This window comes from Oryzias latipes, chromosome 2 (genome assembly GCF_053564925.1).
Source record: "Oryzias latipes strain Hd-rR chromosome 2, Olatipes_Hd-rR_3.1".
In the NCBI taxonomy this organism is placed as follows: domain Eukaryota; kingdom Metazoa; phylum Chordata; class Actinopteri; order Beloniformes; family Adrianichthyidae; genus Oryzias; species Oryzias latipes.
This window is the reverse complement of record NC_136238.1, coordinates 43,657,846-43,673,921: the sequence shown is the minus strand read 5'-3', so window position 1 is coordinate 43,673,921 and position 16,076 is coordinate 43,657,846. Positions and strand designations below refer to the sequence as shown.

Genomic DNA, 16,076 nt, shown 5'->3' with positions numbered 1-16,076 from the left:
TACGAGACGATCTTCCAAACTTGCTTTTATTAATGTTATGAATATTATGAAGCGTCTATTCGCTCATCGTTTTATATTTAATCCGTGTGGTCAGTGCTTTTTTGTGCAAAAACGGAGCTTGAAGCCAAGGTTAGGACAGGCTATAAACACGGGCTAACAACATTAGCTTGGCTGCACGTAAATGTTTTGAATAACATCAGCCTTTATTTTGTCGGGACACAACTGGAAACACAAATCCACGTGATCGTTTGGACAGTTTCTAAGGACTGAGCGGCATTTCTGCTTTGAAGCTCACACACCGACCCAAATGTGTGAGCTGACGGGCCGAGCTCTGCTCGGTTCTCGTGAGTCCTGCAGCCGCTAACCCAGAGCGGCGGGTCGGCTCAAAGTCCGAATTCTCACACATAACAACACAACAAAACGCACATGTAACAAAGCACCCCCCCCCCCCCCAAACACATTAATAAATCCTGCTGCTCTGATCAGAGAGGTTCACTCGGTCTACTGGCACCAGAGCCCAAACACAGAGCTCAGGTGCCGGGTCCAGACCTCAGTGGGCACGCAGCGCTCCACCCCGGCAGCCCCTTCGTGAGGGGTGTAAGAGAGGCAGAGAGCCAGCGGGGCGAGAGCGGAGCGGCGCTTTTCAGGGGGCCGCCGCAGAACAGCTGATTGGTCCCGTATGCGCTCCAAAGCTTTCTCTCAGCGGAACACCATCTATGAATGACGTAAACCAGAGCAGAAGTGACACACGATCGGAATGACCGTTTACATGAACCACAATTGGATAAACGATCGGTATAACCCACCTATCTCGATCGGAAAGAAAGTTTGATCCGAAAGAGTCTGACCGGGGCAGAGTATTCCGAACGGCGCGTTTACATGACGCATTTTCTTTCCGATCAGGCGTTCTTTCCGATTACTTTTGCCCATGTAAACGCGGCTACTGTTGCTGTGTGAGCCTGAAGGAGCTTCAAAGTGAACTAGCTGCAGCTTGGTTCAGACAAAGCTCCACATTCACACACAGATGTGATCCTGAAGAAGTCTGAACAGAACATTTCAGGAGAACTCTTCAGTCCAGAACATGAGCCTGCATTGTTCCTGAAACTGGGATCAGAGTTCTGCTCGCTGCTCCAACAGAACCACCTTCATGAGCTCCTGGTTTCTTCTGGATCCTCCAACATTCAGACGCTCTCTGACTGAGTTCATGTCTGCACAGAAACCTTCAGGATTCTCTTCTTCCACACGTCTTTCACTCTGAAACTCTCTTCTGAATGTGGATCATCTCAGTCAGACGCTCAGCAGCATCAGAGCCGTGCATGTGCTCCTCCTCATGAGTCCTGAAGCTGCACCGTCAGCTGCAGAGCTTCAGAGCTGCTTCCTTCTCAAACTTTCCACTTTCTTTGGCTCTCTGGCTCTGATACTGCTGCTGCTGCTGCAGAAAAACCAGCAGCTGCAGAAAAACTCTACAGAGACTCACAGAGAGAGGATGGAGGCAGCAGATGAAGCTGCTGCAGACTGACAGCTGATGGAACTGAAGCACTTTCTACATTCTAGTTCCAAATGTTCTACAGAATCCATCAGAGGTTGAAAGTCTTCCTCAGTACTGGAGTACTTTAGTTCAGCAGCTCCTCTTTTCCTCTAAGGTGAAGCTTCATGTGGACAACTTCTTCTTCTTTTCTCCTCTTTTCTGGAGCTTGGGCTCCATGCAGTCTGATCAGCACTGATTTTAGCGCCGCCCATCGCTCAAATGGCGCTGCAGGACCTCAGATGGCGTCTGTACCATTGACTTAACATTGAAAGTGGCCACGCCCACCGCTCAAATGGCGCCGCAGAACCTCAGATGGCGTCTGTACCATTGACTTAACATTGAAAGTGGCCACGCCCACCGCTCAAATGGGGCTGCAGGACCTCTGATGGCGTCTGGACCATTGACTTAACATTGAAAGTGGCCACGCCCACCGCTCAAATGGCGCTACAGGACCTCAGATGGCGTCTGTACCATTGACTTAACATTGAAAGTGGCCACGCCCACCGCTCAAATGGCGCTGCAGGACCTCAGATGGCGTCTGTACCATTGACTTAACATTGAAAGTGGCCACGCCCACCGCTCAAATGGCGCTGCAGGACCTCAGATGGCGTCTGTACCATTGACTTAACATTGAAAGTGGCCACACCCATGGCTCAAATGGCGCTGCAGGACCTCAGATGGCGTCTGTGCCATTGACTTAACATTGAAAGTGGCCACGCCCATGGCTCAAATGGCACTGCAGGACCTCAGATGGCGTCTGTGCCATTGACTTAACATTGAAAGTGGCCACGCCCATGGCTCAAATGGCACTGCAGGACCTCAGATGGCGTCTGTACCATTGACTTAACATTGAAAGTGGCCACGCCCACTGCTCAAATGGGGCTGCAGGACCTCTGATGGCGTCTGGACCATTGACTTAACATTGAAAGTGGCCACGCCCACCACTCAAATGGCGCTGCAGGACCTCAGATGGCGTCTGTGCCATTGACTTAACATTGAAAGTGGCCACGCCCACCGCTCAAATGGCGCTGCAGGACCTCAGATGGCGTCTGTACCATTGACTTAACATTGAAAGTGGCCACGCCCACCGCTCAAATGGCGCTGCAGGACCTCAGATGGCGTCTGTACCATTGACCTGACATTGAAAGTGGCCACGCCCACCGCTCAAATGGCACTGCAGGACCTCAGATGGCGTCTGTGCCATTGACTTAACATTGAAAGTGGCCACGCCCACCGCTCAAATGGCGCTGCAGGACCTCAGATGGCGTCTGTGCCATTGACTTAACATTGAAAGTGGCCACGCCCACCGCTCAAATGGCGCTGCAGGACCTCAGATGGCGTCTGTGCCATTGACTTAACATTGAAAGTGGCCACGCCCACCGCTTAAATGGCGCTGCAGGACCTCAGATGGCGTCTGTGCCATTGACTTAACATTGAAAGTGATTAGATCAACAACGCATCCCCCGCGGTCCTCTGAGGTGGCTGTGTCACTCCGGGCTGCTCGCCCATGTCAGCGGGGGTCAGCGGGGGTCAGCGGGGGTCAGGAAGCTGCTCAGCCTCCAGCTTAGCAACCGAGAACGGGAGGAATGTAAACAGAGACGGCGGGGGACGCGTTGTTGGTCTAATCTAATATGTTTGATATAATCTATTCTATTTTTTAATTGTTAATACACATGATTTATAATAAAGGTGCTCAATAGCCCCGGCCATATGTCTGCATTTAAAGCACAAAGAGATTATTTCTCATTAAAATGCAGGAAAAAACAGACTTTTTTCTAAATCTAAACATAAACAACAACAAATATAAACAGAGTTTTCTGCATCTCTTCCTCACAGGGCATCTTCATCACCAGCAACAATTTTTCTCCCTGTAGAAGCAGAATTTAGAAGATCAAGCAGCTTTTTTATTTCTAAAAGTGCAAATAATGTTTAAGGTCACCAACTTCATGCTGAAAGAAACAGGAAATGACATCATCCACATGAGAAGATGATGAAGAGTGAAAGAGTGACAGTACTTGTTCTAGTTCTCTGGTCCTCGTTCCCTTTGGTTCTCCTCCTGGACATGTAGACCAGAGCAGCAACCACACCCAGAAACATCAACACCACCTTCATCACGGCTCCAACCATGATGATGAAGTTGTGACCAGAAAGATCTGCAAACCAAACATTTACCAGCATCAACTCAAATATTTGTAAATGGCTTTGACTTTCACAATTTGTCTTTGTTGTTCAAAATAATAGAAACAGTTTTACCTGAAGAGTCCAGAACATAGACAGCATCTGTCTTCACCTCCTCATCCTCCACAAACTGACAGATGAACGTTTGGTTGTTTCCCAGTCAGAACAGAAACACAGTCTGGTTGTCCTCTAAACTCCAAGCCAACTCCGTCACCAGACAGCTGAGATCCCGTCTCATTCATCCAGATGAAGCTGTTGTGTCTACAGGGAATAGTTGGATCAAATCTACTCAGTGAACACTTTTCTCCTTTTTTTTCTTCTCTTCTTTATTTATGGTAATACTTATTTCCATCTGGTGGTAATCTCCACTTGAAAATTACAACATTACTGACGTCTTTGTATTTTTTCTATTTCAGACTGAGGTTGTCGTGTTATCTTTATAAATTGTTGGGTTTTGAACAGTTATGTTCCAGTTTTTTCAATTATGTGTTTTGTGTGAATGTCTGTGCATGTGTGTGACTGTTATTGTGCCCCTGGCAATTATTAATTCAGTTATTTATAGTCAAATTTGCTTCATGCAGTGTTGTTTATGGCAGTTTATTTTTTCCTGTTCCCTTGATTATGGTTAAAGGTCTTCAAATAATTCATGTTAATATGAGGAGTCTATTACCAAAAATAGATCAACTAAGGGCCTGGCTTGTGTACAATAAACCCAGTGTCATTACTATATCTGAAACATGGCTTTCTTCTAATATCTCAGACAGTGTCATTAGCCTGGTCAATTACACTCTGTACAGAGCAGATAGAAGTTCGAGAGGAGGTGGAGTAGCTACATATGTGTCTTCAAACATGCAGTCACATGTCATTTTACCTAAAGTGGCACCATTGTGTTTTGAAGGCCTGTTTATTAAATTAATTTTGCATGATCATAAACATTTGATAATTGGTAATATTTACAGACCCCCTAATTCAACCTCTGACTCAGTTAAAAACATTGTTTCTACTGTCACATCTTTGAGTTGTAAAAATGAAATGATCCTGTTGGGAGACTTTAACATAAATTGGTTATGTCCGTCATCTGCTACTGAACGTACTCTTTTTAATAGCTCTAATTTCTCACAGTTAATATCTAAACCTACAAGAATCAGCACTAACTCTAAATCTCTTATTGACTGGATTCTAGTAACACATCCAGACAGAATCCAGGACTCAGGTGTCCTATCAGATTGCTTCAGTGACCACTGTATCATATATTGCATTTGGAAAATTAAAACTCCTCGTCTTCCCCCAAAATTGGTCAAAGTTCGACAAACAAAAATATTAAATATTGATAACTTTATTGAAGATTTGCTTAATATTAATTGGGCTAAACTTAACTTAATTCCTTTCATGAATGAAGCTTGGGACTATTTTTCCACTGAGTTACTGAATGTTATTGATAAACATGCACCACCAACTGTGATCCGAGTAAAAGGTAAACAGATGCCGTGGGTAAATGGAGAACTGATTAGTCTGTTCAGACAGAGGGACAAAGCTTGGGAGAAATTCCATCGTACTCAAGACCCTGCTGATCGGGATGCTTACAAACGTTTAAGAAATATCTGCACTACAAGAACTAGAAATGCTAGATCGAACTATTACAAAGATAGTCTATCTAACAGTGCTTATAATCCAAAGCAATTTTGGAGGCAAATTAACAACCTATTAGGAAACACTGATTCTGCTTCAACTAATATGCTTATTAACAATGTGTGTACAAATGATCCGGCTGTTATCTCTGAGGCATTCTGTCAGCATTTCTCAATATCACCTCCTGTTCACTCTCCTTCTCATTCCATTTCTCATTGTGTTGACATGTCCTGTGACAGTACCTTTTCCTTCAGAATGGTCAATCCGACTGATGTAGAACAGGTCATAAATGAGCTCTCATCTACCAGTAGTGCTGGTCCAGATGGCATTGAAGCAAAATTTGTTAAACTTTCTTCTCATGTGCTTTGTTTTCCCTTGGCTGCTCTTTTAAATCTCTCTTTTACCACGGCTGAAGTCCCCTTGGCTTGGAAACGTGCAAAAGTTATACCTCTTCATAAAGGAGGGAAATCTAATGACATGAGCAATTATAGACCAATCTCAATCATCAACAGTATTGTCAAAGTATATGAAAAAATTATCTTTAATCAACTTTCAGAACACCTAGCACTTAATAATATACTATCTCCTTTCCAATCCGGTTTTCGAAAGCATTTCTCCACAACTTCACCTTTGTTAAAATTCACCAATGATATTTTCTCTGGTTTTGATAATAACATGTTAACTGGTGCCTTATTTATTGATCTTACCAAAGCTTTTGACATGGTAGATCACTATCTGTTACTGGACAAACTTCATTCAATTGGCCTTGATAGATCCTCGCTCCTTTGGTTCAACTCATACCTTCATCATCGTCAGCAGTGTGTGCTTTTTAATGGCAGCTATTCCAACTTTCTAAGCGTAGACAAAGGCGTTCCACAAGGTTCTGCACTCGGTCCCCTCTTATTTTCTATTTTCATTAATGACCTTCCAACTAAATGCATTTACAGCAATATTCAACTTTATGCCGATGATACTGTCATTTACTCCTCTAAATCCAACATTGTTGACATTCAGAATTCAATTCAACATGATTTTAATTCTGTTCAATTGTGGTTACAATCCAATAAACTTCTACTCAACAAATCTAAATCGTATTTTATGTTGTTTCAAAAAAGACTATGTCCTGTAGCTGCAAGTGAAATACATTTAACTTACCTGGACATGTCACTTATTTCAGTAGCAGAAAAATTCAAATATCTTGGTTTGTGGCTTGACTCCTCTCTCTCTTTTAGTGCTCATATACAGTCCATTGTCCACAAAATTTCGTATCGTTTAAAATTACTTTATCTATCAATCAATTGTTTTATTCTCTCAGTCAGGAAGAAAATCATCTCACAACTGATTATCCCGACTTTAGATTATGGTGACATCATTTATCAAAACACTACTCTCACTAACCTCCGACCACTGAACGTTATTTATAACAGCTTGTGTCGGTTTATTCTTCGTTGTCCATTTAGAACTCACCACTGCCTTATGTTTCAGCAACTGTCCTGGCTTCCCCTATCCTCTCGACGTCAATTTCACTGGCTATTGTTCATTTTCAAATGTATTAACCTTAGCTATCCAGACTATCTCAAACAATATCTAACTCCTTTTCAGTCTTCTTATAATTTACGTCATGCAGATCAAATTTTTTTTGCTGTCCCAAGAGTTAAAAAACAAATTGGAAAATATTCATTTAATTATAAGGCTCCCTCCGACTGGAACAATCTTCCTCTATCCATTCGCTCTTTAACCTCATTCTTTGCATTTAAAAATGCCTGTTTAGTTCATCTTCAACACTCATGTAACTGTTTTTGATTTAATTTGATTTCTTTTCTGCCTTTTATTTATTATTTTATTTCCTTACCTTAAATTAATTATTAATTACTAGTAGGTGCATTAAATGCCTATGTTTGTGTGTGTGTGTGTGTGGGTGTGTGCCTGTTTGTTGTCTTGTAAATTTTAAGTTCTTTTTGTCTTGTTTTGATATATGTAAAACTCAGCTGTATCTGTCGGTTATTTATTTATTTGCTTGTTTTGTTGTATTTTGAGGACCCCCTTGAAAACGAGATGACACATCTCAAGGGGCTTATCCTCTAAACAAATAAATTGAAATTGAAATTGAAATTGAAATTGAAATTGAAATTGAAATTGAAATTGAAATTGAAATTGAAATTGAAATTGAAATTGAATGGGACACTTCCACTTCCTCTGCTGGATCTTTACAAACTGAAGGAAAACACAAACAGAAAAGACGTTTTTCCATGAAAACCTTTGGTCCTGACAGCGACCACATGTACCTGCTGACCGTTTTCAAAAGAAAGAGCAGATTTGACCATTTTAGAAACTATTCAGAGAAATGTTTTCATTTGGTTCAACAAACAGAAATAGTCTGGATTTTGGAGTTTCAGAGTAAACTATTACAGAGGATGATGGAGTCTCATCATTTTCTGACAACTTTCAACAAACATTATTATAGAAATTATATTAAACTATATCAAATGAACCACAGAAATGTTTTCTGCATGAAGCTGAAACTTTGTTGTCAGCTCTTTCTTTGTCTTTCTAGTCCTGATTCTCCGGGTCTGTCTGGTCTAACTCCTATCATTCTTAGAATTAGAAAAGCCCAGAAGCTCTGGATTTGTGAGATAACCCCCCCCCCCCCCCCCCTCATCTGAGATGAGAACTGATTAGTTCTGACTCTGAACGTAAATAAAGGAATAATATTGAATCTATTGTAGAATCTGAAGGTTTAGATGAAAAACTCCAAACGTCAGAGTCTCTTCAGGGTTTGAGCTGTTTCTGAAAAAGATCAGAATGTTGACAACCATGAAGTCACAGAATTATTCATGTCAGAATACTCACTGCTCAAAGTATTAAGATACACCTCAAACGTGTTCTTGTTCCTGAGCCGACAGAGACATGGAGCAGCATCTTCATCAGTGATGTTTGTGATGAGCAGAGAGCAGTCAGTGCTCACATTCAGCCTGGAAGCTCTAAGTGAACTCTGGACAACACTTCCATTGTGGACTTCTGGTCTCAGTGCTTCATCTGGATCTTTCTGGTTCAGCCATGTAACATCAGAGCACGAGGAAGAGGAGGATGTAGTTCTACAAGGTAAAAGGACGTCATCTCCAGCTCTGTGATGAAGATGTTTAGTTTGTTCACTGATGTCTGCAGGAGAGAAAAGAAGAAAAAGTTGAACCTTTAACACAACAGTCACTAACAAAATCACTGAAGAAATACAAGAAGATGATTAATTCAATTCAATTCAATTCAATTTTATTTGTATAGCCCAAAATCACAACAACAGTCGTCTCGATGGGCTTCGAAGTAAAACATGAAATCAAAAGGATCACGAATACAAAGAGTTCAATAGAAAAATACTAAAATGAACTAACAAACTGACTAAGCTATACTGGCATCCCTGCCCTTAGACCCCCCTTCGCGGTAAGGAAAAACTCCCCAAAAAACCGGATTAAGGAAAAAACGAAGAAACCTCAGGGGTGCCCACATGAAGGAGGGATCCTCCCCCAGGACGGACAGGCGATTTACCAGAACTCTTAGAGAAGAATTAACTTATCTAAATCTACAACTACATATATAAAAGTCCAGCAGACGAGCTTCATCCAGTCGTGGTTGTGGGTACAGTCAAAGGCGCGAGTCAAGCTGGAGACAGGAACCACAGCCAGCAGCAGGAGCAGAGACGAGGTACTCGGTCAGGTACAGAGCAGAGACGAGCCAGAGATGAGCCAGAGGCAGGATCCACAGCCAGGTGTAGGAGCAGGAGCAAAGGCGAGGTAAACGGTCAGGAACAGGAGCACGGATGAGCCAACTGGAGTCTGGAAGCACTCCCACTCCCCAGGAGGGGAGAGGAAAAGAGGGACAATACATGAATCGCACTGCACCAAACAGAGGCATGGAGAACTAAATGATAAATTATGATCAAGAATAGAGGAGAGGAAGGGTAGAAGTAAAAAAGGAAAGAGGACAGAACCCCAGTGCACCATAGTTACCCCAGCTTCAACTTCTAGCAGCCTTTTAAAAGAAATAGTTATTATTAAGTTTAATTTAAACAAACTAACATTAAGTTAAATAATCTCTGAATACTAACTAGTCTGACAATAAGCCTGTCCAAAGAGGAACGTTTTCAGTCTAGCTTTGAATGTAGAAACTGAGTCGGCCTCTCTTACATGAGCTGGGAGTTTATTCCATAAGACAGGGGCTTGGTGGCTAAACGCTCTACCTCCAACCGTACTTTTACTAATTCTAGGAACCACAAGCAGTCCTGCATTTTGCGAGCGAAGTGTTCTGATTGGTTGGTAAGGGACTATGAGGTCCTTAATATAGGACGGGGCCATTCCATGTAAGGCCTTATAGGTTAACAGGAGGATCTTGAACTTAATTCTAGAATCAACTGGGAGCCAATGGAGCGAAACTAACACAGGAGTGATGTGATCTCTTCTGCTAGTTCCAGCTAACAATCTAGCTGCTGCGTTCTGAACAAGCTGGAGACTTCTTAAGGAACTCTTAGGACACGCTGCTAACAAGGAGTTACAGTAATCCAGCCTCGATGTAACAAATGCATGGATGAGTTTTTCAGCATCACTCTTAGAAAGTAGATTTCTGATCTTAGCAATATTCCGCAGGTGAAAAAAGGCAGTTCTACACGCCTGAGATATGTGAGCCTTAAATGATAAATCCTGGTCAAGTAAAACCCCAAGGTTTCTAACTGTGGAATTGGGGGCTATACTTATGCCATCCAGGGAGACTATCTGAGCAGACAGAGTATCTCTGAGGTTTTTAGGACCAAGTATAATGACCTCAGTTTTTTCTGGGTTCAAGAGGAGGTAATTAATTGTCATCCAGGTCTTGATGTCACTGATGCAGGCGTTCAGTTTCTCTATCTGGTCATTCTGGTCAGGCTTCATGGATAAATACAACTGCGTATCGTCGGAATAACAATGAAAATTGATGCTGTGTTTCCTGATTATGTTTCCTAGGGGTAGCATATAAAGCGTAAACAGGATGGGTCCCAACACTGAGCCCTGTGGGACTCCATAGTTGACTCGAGTGCACTGAGAGGAATGGCCATTTACATTAACGAACTGATACCTATCGGACAGATAGGATTTAAACCACTGGAGAGCAGATCCTCTGATCCCTATGTCCTGCTCTAGTCTATGGAGTAAAATACCGTGGTCGATAGTGTCAAAGGCTGCACTGAGGTCCAACAGGACCAGAATAGAAAGTAGTCCCTTTTCTGAGGCCCATAACAAGTCATTAGAGACTCTAACTAGTGCAGTTTCCGTACTGTGGTGAGGTCTAAACCCCGACTGAAAGTCTTCAAAGTGGCTGTTGTCCTGTAGGTGGCAGTAAAGTTGCTTAACTACAACTCTTTCTAGGATTTTAGAAATAAAGGGCAGGTTTGATATCGGTCTATAGTTGGCCAAGATGCTAGGATCCAAACTGGGCTTTTTCAGAAGAGGTTTAACAACTGCATATTTAAAAGACTCTGGCACGTAACCCGTTTCCAGAGAGGCATTTATCATTGTTAATATGGGATCATAAATTAGGGGAAAAGTTTCTTTAAAAAGTCTAGTGGGAATTGGGTCTAACAGACACGTTGAGGATTTGGAGGACGTAATAATTGATGTTATTTCCGCTTGATCCACAATAGTGAAGCAGTCTAATGTTACAGAGGTTTCTATGGATGCCTCCACTTCTACCGCTTCAGCCTGTTCTGGGCTGATAATAGGAATAACTTGATTTAACTTATGTCTAATATTTGAGATTTTACTATCGAAAAATGTAAGAAAATCATCAGAGCTGAGAGAAACAGGAACATGTGGTTCTACTGAGCTCTGACTGCGAGTTAATTTAGCAATAGTGCTAAAAAGAAATCTTGGATTGTTTCCATTCTCTGATATTAAGGTTGAATAGTACTGGCTTCTAGCTCTACGCAGAGCTTTTTTATAATTTAATAGGCTATGTTTCCAGATATCCAGAGACTGCTCTGAACCGGAGCGGCGCCATTCTCTTTCCAACTTACGGGTTTCTTGTTTAAGAGAACGAGTTTCAGCGTTAAACCACGGTGCTACTCGGTTTTGTCTAACAAACTTAGGTTTCAAGGGGGCAACAACATCGAGTGTACTCCTGAGGGCTTGTAGGGCATCATTAACAAAGTGGTCATTTATACTAGGACTGATACTATGGGAGCTGGTCTCAGAGTATTTGCTCAGAATGTCACTAAGTACTGGCTGAACTGTGTGTTTAAACTCAGGCACAGAACGGTCAGTTAAGGTTCTTCTAAGCTGTTTCTTATTCACTGGGGCAGAAGGATGTTCCAGTGTAAACTGGAAGGTAATCATAAAGTGATCAGAAATGATGGGGTTAAGAGGAAGGACACTCAGCTGGCTGATCTCTATCCCATGGGTTAGAACAAGGTCCAGGGTGTGCTTATGACAGTGAGTGGGTTCATTCACACTTTGGGTGTAACCAACATCATCTAATAAAGCTCCAAAAGCCGTTCCTAGGCAGTCACTGGGGTCATCAACATGAATATTAAAATCCCCTAATATTATAATTTGGTAAGAATCTAAGACAATAGTCGATAGGAAGTCGGAAAACAGGTTTTCGAGTTTTCCTGTTAGGGTGATTTAAAGACAATATGATGCTTTCAAATTATAAGCATTTTTAACTTTAGGGTTGAGAAGTAAGCTAGACTGTGATATTACTGCCAAACCACCTCCTTTCCCTGAAATCCTGGATTTCTGATAGTTAGCATAAGTGGGGGGGGGTTGCTTCATTCAATCTAACATATTCATCCTGTTGGAGCCAAGTTTCTGTTAAGGCTAAAAGACTGAGGTTGTTATCAGTGATTAACTCATTGACTAAGAGGGACTTGGAGGAAATTGATCGAATATTTAATAAACCACATTTAATGACATCATAATTCTGCTTGTGAGAACTGCTGTCTGTCACTTTGAGGTTTCTATGACGCGCTCCTTTCATTTGTCTTTCAGCACATAAGCTAAAGCTAGAACCTGCTTGACTTTCCCTACATGGGTTTTGCACCGGCACTAACCCTAAGGGTCTCGTCTCTGGATTGTCAGGTTAACAGACTAAGGCTAGCAGAAATGTTTCTAGAAAGAAGAGCGGCACCGTCCCGAGTGGGATGGACGCCGTCTCTCCGCATGAGACCGGGCTTCCCCCAAAACGCGCTCCAGTTATCCACAAAACCAACGCCGTTTTCTGGGCACCATCTAGAAAGCCAGCGGTTAAATGATGAAAAGCGGCTGTACATTTCATCACTGACTAAGTTCGGCAGGGGACCAGAGAAAATTACAGTGTCGGACATCGTCTTAGCCAGTTTACACACCGAAGTTACGTTTAACTTAACCACCTCTGATTGTCTCCGTCGGGCATCAGTACCGCCTGCGTGAATCACGACTCGACGGAACCTGGACTTACTCTGAGTTAACATCCTAAGGTTCCCCTCGATGTCACCAACTCAAGATTCAAGATTCAAGAGGTTTTTATTGCCATATTCTGTGTAGCTACACAGAGTAGGAATTTGTTTCGGTGCAAATGTGCAACATAAAACAGAAGAACAGTAAGCAACAAAATTTTACACAATGGACAGAACAAAAATATATATAGAGTCAGTAGTGCAAGGAGTGTCAAAACAGTGCAAACTGAGAATGTTCAAGGTGCAGGTAGTGGGCTGGTGACTGGTTGGACATTGACGTGAAATATAGGGGGGGGTTACAGGGCGTTTAAGAGTCTGACTGCAGAGGGAAAGAAACTGTTCTTGTGTCTGGAGGTTCTGGTCTTGATGGACCTTAGCCTCCTGCCTGAAGGGAGTACTTTCAGTAGGTAATGTCCAGGGTGAGAAGGGGTCGGCAGCTATCCGGCCTGCACGTCCCCGGGTTCTGGAGACATATAGTTCCTGGACAGATGGGAGGCTGCAGCCGATCACCTTCTCTGCTGAGCGCACAATACGCTGTAGCCTGTTAATGTCCCTGGTTGTGGCACTAGTGTACCACACGGTGATGGAGGAGGTGAGGATGGACTCAATGATGGCCGTGTAGAACTGCACCATCATCTGGGCCGGCAGCCGGGCTTTCTTCAACTGCCGCAGGAAGTACATCCTCTGCTGGCCCTTTTTGAGGAGAGAGCAGATGGACGGCTCCCACTTGAGGTCCTGCGTGATGGTGGTGCCGAGGAAACAGACAGAGTCCACAATGGTGATGGGAGAGTCAGTCAGGATGAGAGGGGGTGAGGGGGCTGTGACTTTGGCCCCCGGATAACACCTGACTGTAGCCGCTGGGAGCTCCACGTTTCTAACTTCAGAAGAGCCTATAACCAGAGTTGAGTGTTCAGCGGGTGTGTCGCTGAGGGGGGAGAACCTATTACTAACGTGGAGTCTCGGGTGCTCTAAGTTTTTGCGTTTAGCACTATGTTTCCTCCCAACCGGTACAAACCCCTGACTGTCTCCCGGCTGTTGGGAGGGCACTGGGGTGCTAACTAAGTTAGCCCTGGTAGCGCGGCCCGCGCTACGAGTAACGACCTGGCTAGCCGGCTTAGCTTCCACTGTGCGGAGCCGCGCTTCTAACTGCTCCAGCCTGGCCTCCAAGTCTAACACAAGACTACACTTAACACATCTACCGCTATCTTCACTAAAGGAGCCAGGATCGTCACTAAACATATGGCACATGGGGCAGGAGAGAGAAGGAGAGGCGGAAGGAGTGGTGGCCATGCTAGGTTCTAAGCTAAGGCTAGCGGTGTTTAGGTAAAGAGAACTGGTTTATTTAGCAAAATGAGAAAGTGAACAGCAAGCGGTTTAACAGTGGTGAATTCGCTAATAAAAGGTGCTAAATGTGAATATTAACCCAGATAACCCTTAGAGTAAGCAATAGTAGTCAGGCTAATGCCAAACAAGAGGACAGCAGTCACACACGACTAGAACTGGGAATAGCTCACCCGGAAATGACGTCACAGGAAGACAAGACAGTGAGACTCAGGCTAAGTGGAGGAAAAGTTGGGATTTCTGGTGTTTGTAAAGATCTGGAATGGTTTCCTCCCACAAAAAGGCCTTTTTCTAGTTTCCTGCAGATGAATTTTTTTTCCTGCTGAGAGTTCTCATCTGGGTTTGCAGATTCTTAGTTGGAGGAAAACTTGGAGCAAATTCTTCCCAGAAAAAGGATTTTCTCTGGAGTGAATTGACATGAACAGAGTGAGTTTGGACTGAAAGCAGCAACAGGGAGGAGATGTTCATCAGAAAACAGCTTTCTGGAGGAGTTGGAAGACGTCAACAGTCACAGTGATGGTGAGGAGGAGGAGCTAAAGATGGAGGAGCAGCAGGAGGAGGTCTTCCTTCAGGAGGACAGTTGGACTCCCCTCTGGAGAAAGAAGGCTTGAGCATGTTGACGTGACAAACTCCACATTTCTTCTCTTTGTCAGGAGTTGGGATCCTAAAATTGGTGTCATTCATTTTCTTTTCCAGCTCATATGGAGCAGAAAACTGTGCCTGTAGGCTGGAAGCAGGCAAAGGCAACAACAGCAACACTTCCTCACCTGCAGCTGTTGTTGTTTGTGTGTTGATCCACAAACACATGCTGTGAAGAGGAAGCTGCAGAGAAGGCAGCCATGTTGGAGCCTCCCACATGTTCTCATTAGGATCAAATGAACCAGTGTGTTTGAGACTGAAAGAAAGACTGAAGGACAAAGAAATATGAAGATTCATTCAGGATCAAATCCAGACTTTATTCATGTCTGCAGACAAAAAAGCTGCAGACATTTTACAGACACAATTGAGGTTTTTCAACACTTTTCTGAGCAGAAGATGAAGAGAGAGAGAGACAGAGAGAGAGAGAGAGCTGGAAGCTGCTGTCAGTGCAGAGAAAAGCAGGACAGCTGAAGCTCCCAGACTCTCAGCCCAACAGCTGAAGGAGTCCTCTGGACTCCAAGCTGATCTGCTCCCAATCCAAGAACATGTCCAGAAGGACAAAGACTCCTCCCTCCCTCCCTCCCTCCCACCTCCTGACTGACTGACACCACAGAGGGAGGCAACAGTCCCATGGAGACCAGCTCTGATGGAGAACCACAAGAACCTGGAAGGAGAACGGCAGCAGAGAACGGCAGCAAGAACAGTCCTCCCTTTTGGGGGAGATCTCCTCACTCACAGAGACCCTCAAGAAGAAGGAGGAGGAGGAGAAAATGATGTTTTCATAGACCTTGATGGACACATTCAATCAGATCAAAGAGGAGATTGAAAACCTGCAGAAACCAAAACCCAAGAAGAAATCTGGGATGCAGAGATTCCTTCAGTTTTTCCAAAGATCTGAAAGACAAAATTGATCCAAACTGGATTCATCTTTATGAAGTCCAGAAAGAAGACAGAAGTTCTAGATCATCTATATCTATACATCCTTGATTGTAAATGATGGATCTAAAGTTGAAAAGAAGTCAAAGTGCTGACTAAGCACAGATCAAAGGAGACACAGATGATTTCCTGGAATGAAGAAAACATCAAACATCATGATGTGTTCAGCAGCTCCTCTTTTCCTCTAAGGTGAAGCTTCATGTGGACGACTTCTTCTTCTTCTTTTCTCCTCTTTTCTGGAGCTTGGGCTCCATGCAGTCTGATCAGCTCTGATTTGGGCTTCAGTTGATGTTTGTGATCAGGAACTCTGGATTCTTCTTAGAAGGAGACGTTCTGCCTCTTTAGCAGAGAGCAGAACGTTGATCTGAT

At 43.4% G+C, this 16,076-nt stretch overlaps 1 protein-coding gene across 1 annotated transcript in view; it reads left to right on the top strand.

Moving 5' to 3' along the window:
• Positions 1–16,076, top strand: part of LOC144988904 (uncharacterized) — a 126,473-nt gene that overhangs the window by 59,551 nt on the left and 50,846 nt on the right. The gene's annotated exons all lie outside the window — the stretch shown is intronic.